At 40.2% G+C, this 14,253-nt stretch overlaps 1 long non-coding RNA gene across 2 annotated transcripts in view; it reads left to right on the forward strand.

Annotated features, from left to right (window-relative positions):
- The window catches only part of LOC123861064 (uncharacterized), a 121,906-nt gene that overhangs the window by 88,406 nt on the left and 19,247 nt on the right, over positions 1–14,253 (forward strand). The gene's annotated exons all lie outside the window — the stretch shown is intronic.

Raw genomic sequence — 14,253 nt, forward strand, 5'->3', positions numbered from 1 at the left:
CTTGGATGGGCTAAAATAGCAATATTTTGTAGTAGCATTCAAGAGGCAGTTCAATTTCCTTTTCCTCCCTTCTCTCCTAAGTAAGCCCTTGGCATCCTATACTGTCCATCCAGGGAAACAGAGGCCAAAAGAAGGGCTGCACAGAGAAATCCAAAATTGAACTGGCTTAGCTCTTTACATGGAGAAACTGTTCTGGAAAGACCTTTTCTTGCAAAGCAGCATTGCCAGTAGCATCTCTGCCACCAGGCCAGTCTCCCAGGAGTGAGGGAGGGAAGATGCACCCTTTAAAAAAGGAAAGAAAGAAAAAGAACCACAAGAAGGATGGGTACCGCAGCAAATGTCTACCTGGGTCTCCCTACACTGTCTTGGGTGAGAGTGGCCAGGAAGGCTTTTCCCCTACAAGCGTGCCCTTTGTTTAAGCCTTTATTCCTACTAAGAAAAAAGAAATAGCCCCCACTGGGGAGTGGGGTGTTTGGAGTGTGTGCAAAACGGCAAGTGTGTGGATTCATTAAACCTTAACAAGCATTCAGTAGTTAAGTAAGTGAAGTTTACGGGGACCTGTTGGGGGAAGTAGGTTTTGTCAGTTGACAGGATGAAGAGAGAAAAGTTGATACCAAACCACCATGAAAACAAAACGAGAGTTGTGCCCTTTTGCTGCTGTGGCCATCATGTAACATTACGCTTTTCCTAAGATCACTTACATGTCTATACTGATTTTTTTTTTTTAAATGTGACTACAGCTTTTCCAGCATTTGTTGACTCCACAACTTTGTTTCGAGTCTCAATTGCAAACAGTCAAATAACTCTGGCTCTAAATTAGATAAGTAGAAAAAAAAAGATGATCTTTGTATTAGATCCTTGAGTCTACACTGACTCATGCCTACATCTAAAACCAATATCTGCATAAGATGAAGGAGAATCTCAAAACAGTTCAAACTCCCATAAACAGCACTGTTTTTAATCTGTTGCCTACAACATACCAATGAGAAAAATCATGGTATCGTGTCATAAAGTGCTATGCAAATGATGCTATTTGTAAGTATTAACATAATTTAGTGCTTACAGTCATATTCTCATTTCTAATAATTCTCCCAGAATGGAGTCTTTCTCTGGACTCTTAGCCTGCAGGATAGTCTTTCATCAAGAAGCTGAAATTTTTAATAACCTGCCAGCATATGTTTTGTATGTGCCAGGCTAGGCTTGATGACACAACATCTTCATTATCAAAAGAAACAGGTCTACAAACTGTAATAGGACGTTAAAACATGCCTGTGCTCATAAAGTAATGCTTTGATGTCTAAATGTGCACCATTACCATGGTCTTCTGGAACAAAGGATAATTCCAATCCTAAATTCTCAATAGCTGCACTCAGTGGAGATGGCAGTTCACTTCTATTCTGAATACAATTTCACTTTGAAGGCAAAAGAATGTCAATAGTCTCCTACAAAAAAAAAAAAAAAAAAAAAAAGCTCTTCGGAACCACTTTACTTTTCGTTTTTATTTTTGGCTTCTAACTACATCCTGGCTAAGCACAGTCCCTCACAGTATTAAAAAGATTTCTGAATAATTATTTTTTCCTTGTTAAGTTAAAAAAATGATGTAGATAATTAATTATTCAAGAGTTTCACATTTAATAATATTAACACTAACGCCAAATGTATTTGGTGACAATTTTAAACGGTGTAGTTGAAAGTAATTGAAATTAAATAACGTGTAGTCAGGCTTTTAAGTGCAATTCAGCCACATGTTATTATTCTAACCATTTTTTAAACCTAAAAGTCAAACATTTTAAGTTTATCATAGTCTAGTACCAGGGAATTATTTAAAAATGATTAGCTTGAAATATTAAGAAAAATACCTCACACACGAACATTTTGATTTTTTTTAAATAAAAAAGTCTTATTTTCATGGTTTAATCTTAGCTATTTTGCTTTAAAAAGAAAATTGAAATAAATATACAATATGAAATAAAATCCAGTTTAACGAGAACACAAGAGAAATCTCTATGGGCCTCAGAATTAAATACACTTTCCTTGTTTTATTTTTTTTTCTAGAAGAGTAATTCACTTTGGTATCCTTTAAATAATATGTAAAAATCTGGCCATGACAGGTAGTGCGTTTAGTCCATTCACTGAAGGAGGGGGAAGAAAAGCCCGGAATAGATCATGGGGAGAACAGTAACATTTATCAAAGGGAACTCTCTCTTCTGACTGTTCTCTAGATTTATTCATCATTTCATTTCCACAAGAATAATGTGGTTCTCTCTTGTGCGCCCCTCCCTTTCCATCACTTGTGTCTTGATTCATATACTGTTGTAGTGGGATGCTCAAAGCAGATGCAACTTACTGCCCAGCCCACCGCTATGTATGTTGGCAGGGAAGGAATCAGTTAAGGGAATTTGCACCCACATTTTCCTATCAGTTATGCTTTCATTATTACGTCAGCCAAAATAGAGATTTGACATTCAGAGAAGCCAGGAAGGTCTAGGCCTCTGGATGAAAAGTGAGGCAGCTTTAAGAATGGTGGGTTTAACTGATACATGAAGCCATTAAAATTACTTTAATTATTAAGCAAGTTTAGAACAGACTAAGAAGTTGTACAATTCATCCTTCCACCAGTATGCGTGGAAAAACCTATATACATCCACTCATGTGTTAAGGCTTCCTTCCTATTATTTAGCTTTTGCTGGGAGATTTTCTGGCTGAGATGTATTATTTTCTCAACATCTCATAGGGACCAGCGGTTACATAAATTTCCTTGAACTGTCTTCAAAAACATATGACTGCTGACAGAATGCTTTTATACATTAGCTTCCAGGTGACAACCATTCACTACTAGAATTTGTCTCTCATAATAAAACACAGCCAGCTTAATAACAACAGTTGTTAGAAGCACATGATCGAGACTCACTTAGACCAAAAGATGAGATTTGTAATGCTATTTGAATATGGTAAAAAAAATTACTTCCTAATTATCATCATCAACTTGAAGATGTGACTGAAGACTTTTAGGGCCCAAAGAAGGGACATTTAAAATAACCTAATCATACAGGCTTCCAGTTATGAATATAACTGGAATGAATAAGTCATGGGGGTGAAAGTGACAGCATAGGGAATGTAGCCAATGGTATTGTCATAGTGCTGTATGGTGACAGATGGTGGCTACGCTTGTGGTGAGTACCGTCTAATGCATAGAGCTGTCGAATCACTGTTTGTACACCTGAAACTAATGTAACATTGTGCAACTCTACTCAAATTTAAGAAAATTTTAAAAATATGTTAGAAATAATATTAAAGTAACTTGATCAAGCCCATTCACTTTGTATATGAGGACTGAGGCCCAAGAAAGTCAAAATGACTGGCCTAAGATCTCACTGCTGACAGATGATGCAGCTGAGTCTAGAAGAAAGTGCTTTCACTGCCCAGCTGAGCCTTTTTCATCATCTGCTAACTGCGAACAGACACCACGGGCTTATGTCAGCACTGAACTCACTTGTGCCCATTTCTTCCTCCAGTTCTCGTGGCCGTATCTGCCCCTCTCCTGTAGGAACCACTTGTAACACTGTAGGTGGGAAGGAATGTCACAAAATGCAGTCCCGTTTCCTCCAAACTCATAGTCCATTTTAAAGAGCCAGCGTTGGATTTCCAGGTGATCTATGACCAGCTGACCCAGCTGTTCTAGCATCTGTAGGGCCCAAGACACAGCAACATTTAATATGGCTCGTTTTCTAGATTCCTTCTTATTGCATTAACTTACTTGTACTTCTTAGGTGTATTCAAATGGTCTGTTCGTTTGGTTATCTTCTAATTATTAGGACAGATTAGAAGTTTTAAGTGATATATATATATATATATATATATATATATATATATATATATATATACATATATATATATGATGTGAAGAAACCACTAACCCCTGGGACCAAAGGTATGTTTAAAAGTATAGTCTTACTTTGAGAAATTCTGAAATTATCATTTTGCTGGTTTTTGAAGGCAAAAGAATCTCTGAATATTTGTAATTGAATCTTGGTGTTGTTTTGTTTCTGTTTTAGAGCGTTATGTGTTTAAGGGTTTTATTTATTTGAGAGAGAGCGAGAGAGAGAGAGAGAGAGAGAGAGCACAAGCGGGGTGAGGGGCGGAGGGAGAAGCAGACTCCCCACTGAGCAGGGAGCCCGATGCGGGGCTCCATCCTGGGACTCCGGGATCATGACCTGAGCCAAAGGCAGATGTTTAACTGACTGAGCCACCCAGGCACCGCTAGAGCTTTATGTGTTTACTTATTGATTTTTCTTTTTTTTTTTAAAGATTTTATTTATTTGACAGAGAGAGACACAGCGAGAGAGGGAACACAAGCAGGGGGGAGTGGGAGAGGGAGAAGCAGGCTTCCCGCTGAGCAGGGAGCCCGATGTGGGGCTTGATCCCAGGACCCTGGGATCATGACCTGAGCCGAAGGCAGACACTTAATGACTGAGCCACCCAGGCGCCCCACACTTATTGATTTTTCAAATGCTTTTTTTTAAAATATAGTTTCAAGACCATAATGAGTTATAGTCTTGAAAACTTTAACTGTTTGGAGCTTTGCTGAGTTTCTAAATGTTATAACCTATAAAGGTTTAATTGTTTCCTCATTAACATACATGAAATGCACTTGTTTGGTCAATTGGCCAGGTATGTCATACGTATTATGTGAACAAGACAGATAAAGGAGATAAAACATTAATGAAAACAACTATGTTTTATTTGAAACAGTATTCCAGCAAGAACTGGGCTCAATCCCATGGAAATGGAAGGGATAGAAGTTGAAGCTTTATTATCATAAGGATAGCAACATCTAACATTACTGAACTCTCCATAGGAGCTGGGCATTTGGCTAGGCTCTTTATATGATTTTCTCTTATAATTCGCAAATATGAAGCAGGCATCATTATTAGTTCCATTTTCTATATGAATAACTGAGACTCAGCTGATTTATTATTATTATTATTATTATTATTAAAGATTTTATTTATTTATTTGAGAGAGAGAGCATGAGCAGGGTGAGAGGCAGAGGGGGAAGAAGAGGGAGAAGCAGACTCCCCACTGAGCAGGGAGCCCGAGGCAGCGCTCAGTCTCAGGATCCTAGGATCCTAACCTGAGCTGGAGGGTGATACTTAACCAACTGAGCCACCCAGGTGCCCCGAGACTCAGCTAATTTAAATAACTTGCCCACAATCACGGATCACCTGGTGTTAAGTGGAAAAACAGAGACTCCACCCAGGATGCTCTGATTCCAGCACCTAAGTTCATTCCTTCTCCTCCATGCTGCCTACCTCAGCCTGCAGAGAGGTGGAGGAGGAGGGTGAGATGGAGAAAGAAGTCAGAAGAGGAGCAAGAGAAGCAATTTTCCTTGTAGTCAATTAAGCCACTTAGGATAAATTTGAATCAGGCAAAAGTCTATAGCCCAGATTACTTGATTATAAGTAATACTCTACTAGTAGAGCCTTGGAGAAAAACAACCCATTAGATCACAGAATGATTTTTTGTCTGGTCTTCCCGTCAGAAGGTTGTGGTCTGTATTACCCAGAAAGAAACACAATAGTACTGAGCATTCTCTCTCTTGAGCTCTCTTGACTATGGTTCTCTGTACTTGGGGAGGTCTCTGTGACATTCTCTTCTCTTTGGATGAGTTTTTGCTCACCAAATGGAACTTTAATTTTTGGTTTTTTAACCAAAGAGTGTGAAAGGACTTAAGATTGTAGTTCTGTTGAAGTCTGGAGCTAGAAGGTTAAAATTATTTTGATTAAAGACACAATCTGTTCTCTTGTGTTGTGTCTTTTCAGCAAATCTTCCTGGGGGTGTTACACTACACAGCAGTATGGAAGTGATATCAAAATGGGCATACTTGGGATCCCCAGAAGCCCCATGCCACCGTGGGGTATTCAATTAGGGTGGAAATGGAATTGTCTTAGCTCCCTAATTATCAAGTAGTGTCTGTAGATAATTTGGTGTTTAAATGACAAGTACTCTTGTCTGCATACCATATGGCTATGAGCATAGCCTAGGAAGGTTTTGTAATGTGCCTTCCAGAGTTACATCCCTTCTTTCTCTAATGTGTTGAGAAGACAGATTCTATATTTAATCATACTTTGCTGTATCATGATCGCACTTTGCAGAAGTAGAAATGGTCTCTGACTGTTAATATCTGATGAAATTCTCTTGCTAATGTAAGGAAAGGTGTTCCAGCCTTTTTAGTGTTCTGGCCTTCATAGCCTTTTTCACTGTATGTTCAGATATATTGTATATCTGGAGGTTTCAACTACTAACAGAATTATTATCTGTGTCTTCCAAATCCTATTATTTGTTGCTTCTGAGAATCCTATAAATGGGTGTCTGTTGATGGATCCCCTACAGTAATGAAGAGGATCAATAGTATTGTAAAGACTGCACCACTGGAAAGAATTATGTGCTATCTTTAAGTGAAAATTGAACAGTGCTTTAAAAATAGCATCGCCAGTTTTGATTATTTAACTGAAGCTGTCAATACTTTATACAGAGCACATGTCAGAAAGAGAGCTTGCATGGTTACTTTATGGATCAAAAGAGGAAATGCTCACTGGGCTCATGCTAGATTTAAAAAATAAACAAATAAATTACTTAATCATAAACCAAATGACTTTATGCTATTTCCAAACATTTATCAATTTTCTATTTGAGTCTATCTGTTCAAAAGAGGTAATATATTTTTTAATTGCCATTCATTTTATACTAGTGTAGAGCAGAAGTAGAAAAATGTCAACTGCTAAAATCCAGCTGATAGTTGGGAATATTTATTCACCTAAATTAAAATAATCACGGCTTTCTTTCACCGGCTTTAAGTTTATGATGCACATCGGTAAAAAGTCAGTGTTATTGATTCATCACCATCTGCAAATTCAAAATGCTGACACACTCAGATAGATTAGGTAGGGCAGTCACTATCTGGAAAAATCTCAATGGAGTACTTTAATTCTTTTTTTTTTTTTAAAGATTTTATTTATTTATTTATTTGAGAGAGGGAATGAGATAGAGAGCATGAGAGGGGGGAAGGTCAGAGAGAGAGGCAGACTCCCTGCTGAGCAGGGAGCCCGATGTGGGACTCGATCCCGGGACTCCAGGATCATGACCTGAGCCGAAGGCAGTCGCTTAACCAACTGAGCCACCCAGGCATCCGGAGTACTTTAATTCTTGATGACCTCAGACATAACGTTTTCAAACAAGTGGAGTGGAAGTCAGTGATAACTTGGTTTATTGTGATACAATTTGCACATGCCATAGATTAAATGACATCCCTCAAATCCAAGTTGTCTACGAGGAGGTTTTCAATCCTGCTTCTGAATACCAGCATAAGAGGGAGGTTTTACTGCATTCCACAGTGAACTGTATACAGTTCTAAAACATTTCCTAGCAAAGATGGCCTGAGTTCTCTGTCAGTCAAGATGAAAGCAAGACGTCATATAAATTTTGCACATACATTTTAAAGTTTTGAAGACTGTTTCATGTAATGTACATGTGTAAAATTATAGTTTTATAGTGCATTTCACTTGTCTCAAGTCTCTCAGCTGAGTATTCCACTGGGAAGCAGAGTCAAGCGATCCACTTTGTTACCTTCAAATTCCAGTGGAGACTAATGGCGGTGAACAGTGGGGCACACCAGTTTAGGGGGAGCCTCTCTCTCACTCACTAAAATTGCCTGTGCTTTTTCCAGACTCTGCCATCTTTAAGAGCAACTTCCTTCATGAGCCCATGTATTACCCAAGAACACTCTAGCAAGACTGAAACATTTTAGGGCAATTTAATAAGTTAACAATACCTTCAAACTAGTCTCTGAGAAGTACGGTTTGTTGAAAGGCTTGATTCTGGGGGCTTGGAGGCTATGACATATAGAACATCATGATCGGGGCGCCTGGGTGGCTCAGTTGGTTAAGCAACTGCCTTCGGCTCAGGTCATGATCCTGGAATCCCAGGATCGAGTCCCGCATCGGGCTCCTTGCTCAGCAGGGAGTCTGCTTCTCCCTCTGACCCTCCCCCCTCTCATGCTCTCTCTCTCTATCTCATTCTCTCTCAAATAAATAAATAAAATCTTTAAAAAAAAAAAAAAAGAACATCATGATCAAGTGACTGAGGGAAGAAGGAGGATCCCTAAGTATCGTCCCTCATAAACTGCTTCATTGAGCACAGTTGTTTAGGTTCCTGAGAACTGGGTGCCTGCGGTAGTTGTGATTGGCTAGGAGTAATGGTTAAGAAATCTACTGAAACAGAGGTGAGGAAATGTTAACAGCCATTTGTCTTTTTATTTCTTTCTTGTGAAAAAAGGTAGTGGTTAAATGGGAGAACACGTGCCAGAGCTGACTTAAAGATCATTTCTAGTGACTAATATTATAGTTCTCTAAATAGTTAGGATCCTAACTGTCTGCTGGAGGAATGCACAGCCAGAGACCTGGTCCAAAGCAAAGACACAGATGCAGGTAGTTTTATTCTGGATCCATTTCCTGTCCTCTTTCTGGGATTTTCCTCCTACTCCCTTTATGGCCCCTTCCTGAGAGCCAAGGATGTCTGCAGCTCTCTGCTGTAGGACCTCCACAACCTGACTCGGCAGAAAGGCTCGCTCACTGGGGTTTTCCAAACCTGCTCCTTTTCACCAAAACTGCCTCTCGCGTTTCCTAGGGTCCTCCTAAATGACTGGCTAGCTAATATGATGATCAATTAATCCATTTTAAGGTGATAAATACTACGAGCGGATTAGTACATGGACAGGGCCTTCAATGGCTTAACACAAATGAGTAAATATCTTGAGTAATCCCCGCAATTTCTGCAAGGCCAACAGGAAGAGCCTTTGAAACATGAAGGCCTCAAGTAGATCCCATCAAATAACTTAAGCATTCCATATATTCTTCATCGGGTAGGGCTGGCCTCAGAAGCCCTGAAGTTCCCACAAGGTCAAGAGGGTGTGACATACTTGAACAGAGCCTCACTCTGTCCGCCCCACATACCTGTTGGTGATGATAGATGCCATACACTCCAGGAGGGACTGGCACATTGGCGCTCTCAAAGACCCATTTGCTTCCAGACTTGCTACTGTAAAGATGAGCTATTTCAGGCTCTGGACCCAGGATGGGTAAGTTTAACATATCCGCCACGGCCAAATCATCTCTGTGGAGGAGCCCGCTGACAATGTAGGCCTCTTTTCCTTGGATGAGATTTTTTATTCTCTTGATCGCCTTGGGACTGTACATCAGGTAAGTGGCCAGGCACATATGATGCTTCTGGGGGGAGACCATATCGTTCTTGTTAAAAGGTGTTCTTTTCTAGTCCATATGCCTAATTTATAACATTGCACACAATAAATGCATTATTAATAGCAGGCTGGGTTATGACCTATCCTGTTGTTTAGCAGTTTAAATTGATAAAAGCTGTTGGGGTGAGGCTCCATAATCGCTCACATCTTTAGTGTGTTGGAAATAGGCTCACTGGGAATAGAACTAATTACTACACATCTGTATTTATTTGATCCATGTGGAATTATCCTTCTGTCAGAAGGAAAAGAGGCTGGCGGCCTTTGGAAAATAGTGATTCATCTCTGCAACACTTCTGGCATGGTTTAACACTAAAGCGTCTGGAAAATCAATACAAAAAATGAAGAAAAAAGCCTTACAGTATGCTTGACTATATGGGACTCTCAATCCGGCAACTCTTCAAGTGACTGGTGAGGCAAAGGGCACTCAATACTCTCTTTCCAAAGTTCAACCACCAAGTCCATTTTAGAAAATATATACTTTTATAATTATTGTTTTGGTTTTTAGAAAACACTCTGGAAAGGATTCATGGGTAGAAAATATTTGAAAACTTCAGCAAGACTTAAATTTATTTTCCAATGGAAAATTCTTTTTATTTTTGACTATTTTTTTTTTTATTTTGACTATTTAGACCTCACTCAGTAATACATGTGACTGCTCATTCAATAAAATAAACAATTCTGGCATGTCTAGGAGGGGCGGAGGACAGAGCCAATTGGTCAGCACATACCAAAACCAGTACAAGCATGTCTCTGCGTTCAAGGAGTGGGAACACAAATGAGTACAGTCAATGGATAATCAATACAAGGCAGAGAAGGGCCATAAAGAGTTACAGAGGGCTGGGAGTCATGGAGGAGGGGGGCAGAGGCCATGTGCTGGTGGGGACATGGAGATGGCAAATTACTCATTCTCCTTGGACCTCAGTTTCCTCATCTGTAAAATGAGTATAATAATAGTACCCATCTCATAGGCATGCTGTGAGGATTCAGTGAGATAAATGCATGGAAAGCACTTATATAATAAGCACATAATGAATGTTAGTTCATATTATTATTATGAAAGAGTTTGGGGTTGAGGTGAATTTTGAAGGATAAGGGAGGATTTAATCAGGTGAGGATGGGCATAGGAAAGACATTAGCCAAGGATGGAATATGAGAACCCAAGATTGCTCATTTCCTCTAGAGAGGAGGGCATCATGGCACGTGAGAAGGTGTGCTAGGGACTTTGGGAGTGCTGGCTTAGAATCCAGCTCTATCACTTATAAGCTACTTGAACCTGGGCAAGTGACTTATACTCCCTCTGCCTAAGTTTCTCTATCTGTTTTTGTTTTTTTTTTTTTAAAGATTTTATTTATTTATTTGACAGAGAGAGAGATAGCAAGAGCAGGAACACAAGCAGGGGGAGTGGGAGAGGGAGAAGCAGGCTTCCCGCGGAGCAGGGAGCCCAATGCGGGGCTCGATCCCAGGACCCTGGGATCATGACCTGAGCCGAAGGCAGACGCTTAACGACTGAGCGGGGCTCAATCCCAGGACACTGGGATCATGACCTGAGCTGAGCTGAAGGCAGACGCTTAACGACTGAGCCACCCAGGCGCCCCTGTTTTTTTTTAAAGATATATTTATTTTATTTTAGAGAGAGAGTGAGAGCAAGTTGGGGGAGGAGCAGAGGGAGAGACTCCCCAGGCAGACTCCCTGCTGAAGCCAGATTCAGGTCTCAATCTCATGACCCATGAGATCATGACCTGAGCCGAAACCAAGAGTCGGATGTTCAACTGACCGAGCCACCCAGAACGCCCCAGTTTCTCCATCTGTTAAGGGGAAATAAAAATACCTCTTTGCTGGGTTTCTCTAAGGCTAAAATAAGATCATGAATGTAATACACCTGTTATAATGCATGGCATTGAGTTGATATTCAATAAATGGTACTAATTATTATTACAGAGAAAAACTCTTTTAAAATAAAGTCATTAAAAATGCCATGCAAATTATATAATGCAAGGTGCCAGGGTCTTAAAGGAGTTAAGGGATTTTGCAGATTCGCACCTACTTCCCCAGTTCTGGTCAAAATTATCTACTCAACATGGCATAAAAATGTGGAGAAAAGCTACACAATTGTTTCCGGGAATGTTAGCAGCACCAGTTTGCGTTAGAAGATGTAATGATGAGTATGGGAGAAAGAGAGCGAGGAGAGCCCCTGGGTTTCAGTCCTGCCTGAATTTGTAACTTGCAAGGTGATTTAGAAAACTCGACCTTTCTGAGCCTCAGCCCCCATATTCAAATGATGCATTGACTAGAAGTCTCTGGGGTCTTTCCAGCTCTGAAATAACTTTCCCTTTCAAACCAGAGCTCTTCTGGGCTTAATGTTTAATGGGTACAGAAATTCTGCTTGAGATGTTGAAAAAGTTTTGCAAATGGATGATGCGATGATTGCACAACAGTGGGAATGTACTTAAAGCCCCTGAACTGCACACCTAACATGATTGAAATGGTAAATTTTATGTTATGTGTATTTTGCCCACAGTTAGAAAAAAGGACAAAAAACAGAGCCCCTCTGAGAAGAGGATTTATATAATTTACACTATAGGGCCCTTCTTCCAGGGCAAGTGTTCTATTCTAAGCTCTTAGATCTATGTCATATGCCTTTTCTACCATTATTTAAATCCATTTTCAACACCTACTTTGGAGAATGCAATTCTGGGAAACCCAGTGCTCTACCACACAATGGCTGGTACCACCTCTTGAGTTTGTGTTTCCCATCTGGTTAATCACCATCTTTTCTCCTTGTTTATCTCACCCCTTTCCTTGCCCCACAAATTATTCCAATGAGGAAAGGTAAAAAAAATTAAGTGTTGGGGAGAACTGGGGACTTGAGTCATAATATATGTAACATGGTGAGCTTTACAGGGTACCTAGAAGAATGCTTTAAGGTGGCAGTGCTCTCAGTGTCAAGGTCACAAGGCCAAAGCCTCTGACACTATTCTCTTGTTTGATCCATAGAACACTGTACCAATGAACAGCTCCTCTTTTGGAGGTGAGGAAACGGAGGCTCAAGTGACTTGCCCAAAGTCACACAGGTAGCAAACAGCAGAGGCAAGATTGAAACCCGGGGATTGGCACAGTTTCATGCTGCAATTACCACAACTTCTCCCATTCTCCAGACTGAGTAGTGAAGGTCTGGTGAGTTTATGAGGTGTGATGAGGGGGTGGCAGATGCAGTGATAGAACCTAATATTAGAGTTCTGAGCCACTTCCAGCCAGGTTGGGGTTCTGGCTCCTCTCTTGGTGAGCACGCAGCCGGACTCTGGTTTATAGTCATCTGTGGGCCTGCCTTGTTCTTCAGGCAAGATGGTCCCATAGTATTGTGTTCGATATGTGTTTCGTAAAGATTTGAATACGAGTGAGTGATGGCACAGAACACGTTACTGACCGCAGGTCTTGTATGACCATTGAGAGAAAATAATGATCATCAGATCCAGGCAGCAGATTAGCATAGATGACAAAAGTCTAAAATGTTCCTAGTTCCATAACATTATACATACATTTGATTTATCACCACTAATTTTTTTTTGGACCTGAAACAAAAAGTAGTTGTTTGGGATGTCTTCGTAAACATTAAAATGTTCACAACCAGACATGATGACTTTATAAGAGCACTTTTTACCATTACAGATTCAGGCATCACATAGTAACTTGGAGAGATGTACAAACAGATTTTTGGCATGCTTTAAAAAAATCTCCTCAAAGCCATCCAGTTGAATGAAAATCAGCACTGATACAATCTCTCAAACCCATTAAAAGGAAATAAAGCAATAACTAAACATGAGCGGGAACTGATGTGAAAGTGAGAGTTTAATTTTTGTATTTTAAAAAGTTGATTGCCTATGAGTGATTAATTACTCAAATAATTTAAATTTAAACTATGAGAAGTATTAAGCACTTAAAATATTCCCTACTCGTTTCTACTCACCAAGACACAGACCTAACTATGAATGTGACTCAGTGCATCTGTTAGTACCAACTGCCTATCTCTTGCTTAGAAGCTGAAGAGTGGACTGCAGGGCACCTGTCTCAAGTAACAGGATTGTAGAGCTGGAAGGGTCTTTGAAATGCCCTTAGCCATCACCTGATTGTATAGATGAAGATCAGAGGACCAGAAAGGTAAAGGGAGCTGCCCAAGCCACAGGGGCATCCAGGAGCAACGCAATCATTCCAATTCATGATAGTGTTCTGGGGTTGGACAGATTTTAGTTTAGACTCTGACCCCACCAAGAACTTTGGACTAGAAAATGAGACTTGGTTTCCTCAGCCATAGAAAGAGATTGATCATTTCTGTGTTGTTGGCATTGTTCTGAGGACCAAATGAGAAAATGTGTGCTAAGCATTTAAGAAATGTTACTTGTGCATTCACCTTCCTGTTCCCAAATTAGCGCCCCTTTCCCATTCCATGCCTCTTCGATGTATATGGACTTTTCAGATGTGCAGAAACTCCTTATCAGCAGCTACCAGGCATTAGCTCCATTTTCTGGCTGGATAAAATCGGGAAATTAACTACACAGTAATGATAGTTTTTTCTTCCTTGCTTTCTAATGTCCACTCTGACCCTGCCACTGAGGCCAGGGGATAGCTAGAGAGCACCAAGCAATCCTTGCCCTGATGGAGGATATTGGGAGGTTCCTAAGAGCATAAAGAAATGGTGATGATTTGTCCCCTGTCTTTTCTCTTGTTCACCCTGCCCCTGTATCCTCCTCCATAGCCAAGCAGTGCCCATGAAACAGAGCTAGGTAGAGAGCTTGGGGGGAACATTGAGGTGGCCAGTTGTGAAAAAATAAAATGTTTATCTTGGAAGAAGAGAGTAAATCCTGATGACAATTCACTGAGTATACTAGCAAAGCAGAAATGTTATAGCAAACATACTCAGCCCTGGCAGGCCTTTTTTTTTG

This window comes from Mirounga angustirostris, unplaced genomic scaffold (assembly GCF_029215605.1).
Source record: "Mirounga angustirostris isolate CCGP_5_RB_7025 unplaced genomic scaffold, mMirAng1.0.hap1 SCAF_9, whole genome shotgun sequence".
Taxonomy (NCBI): Eukaryota; Metazoa; Chordata; class Mammalia; order Carnivora; family Phocidae; genus Mirounga; species Mirounga angustirostris.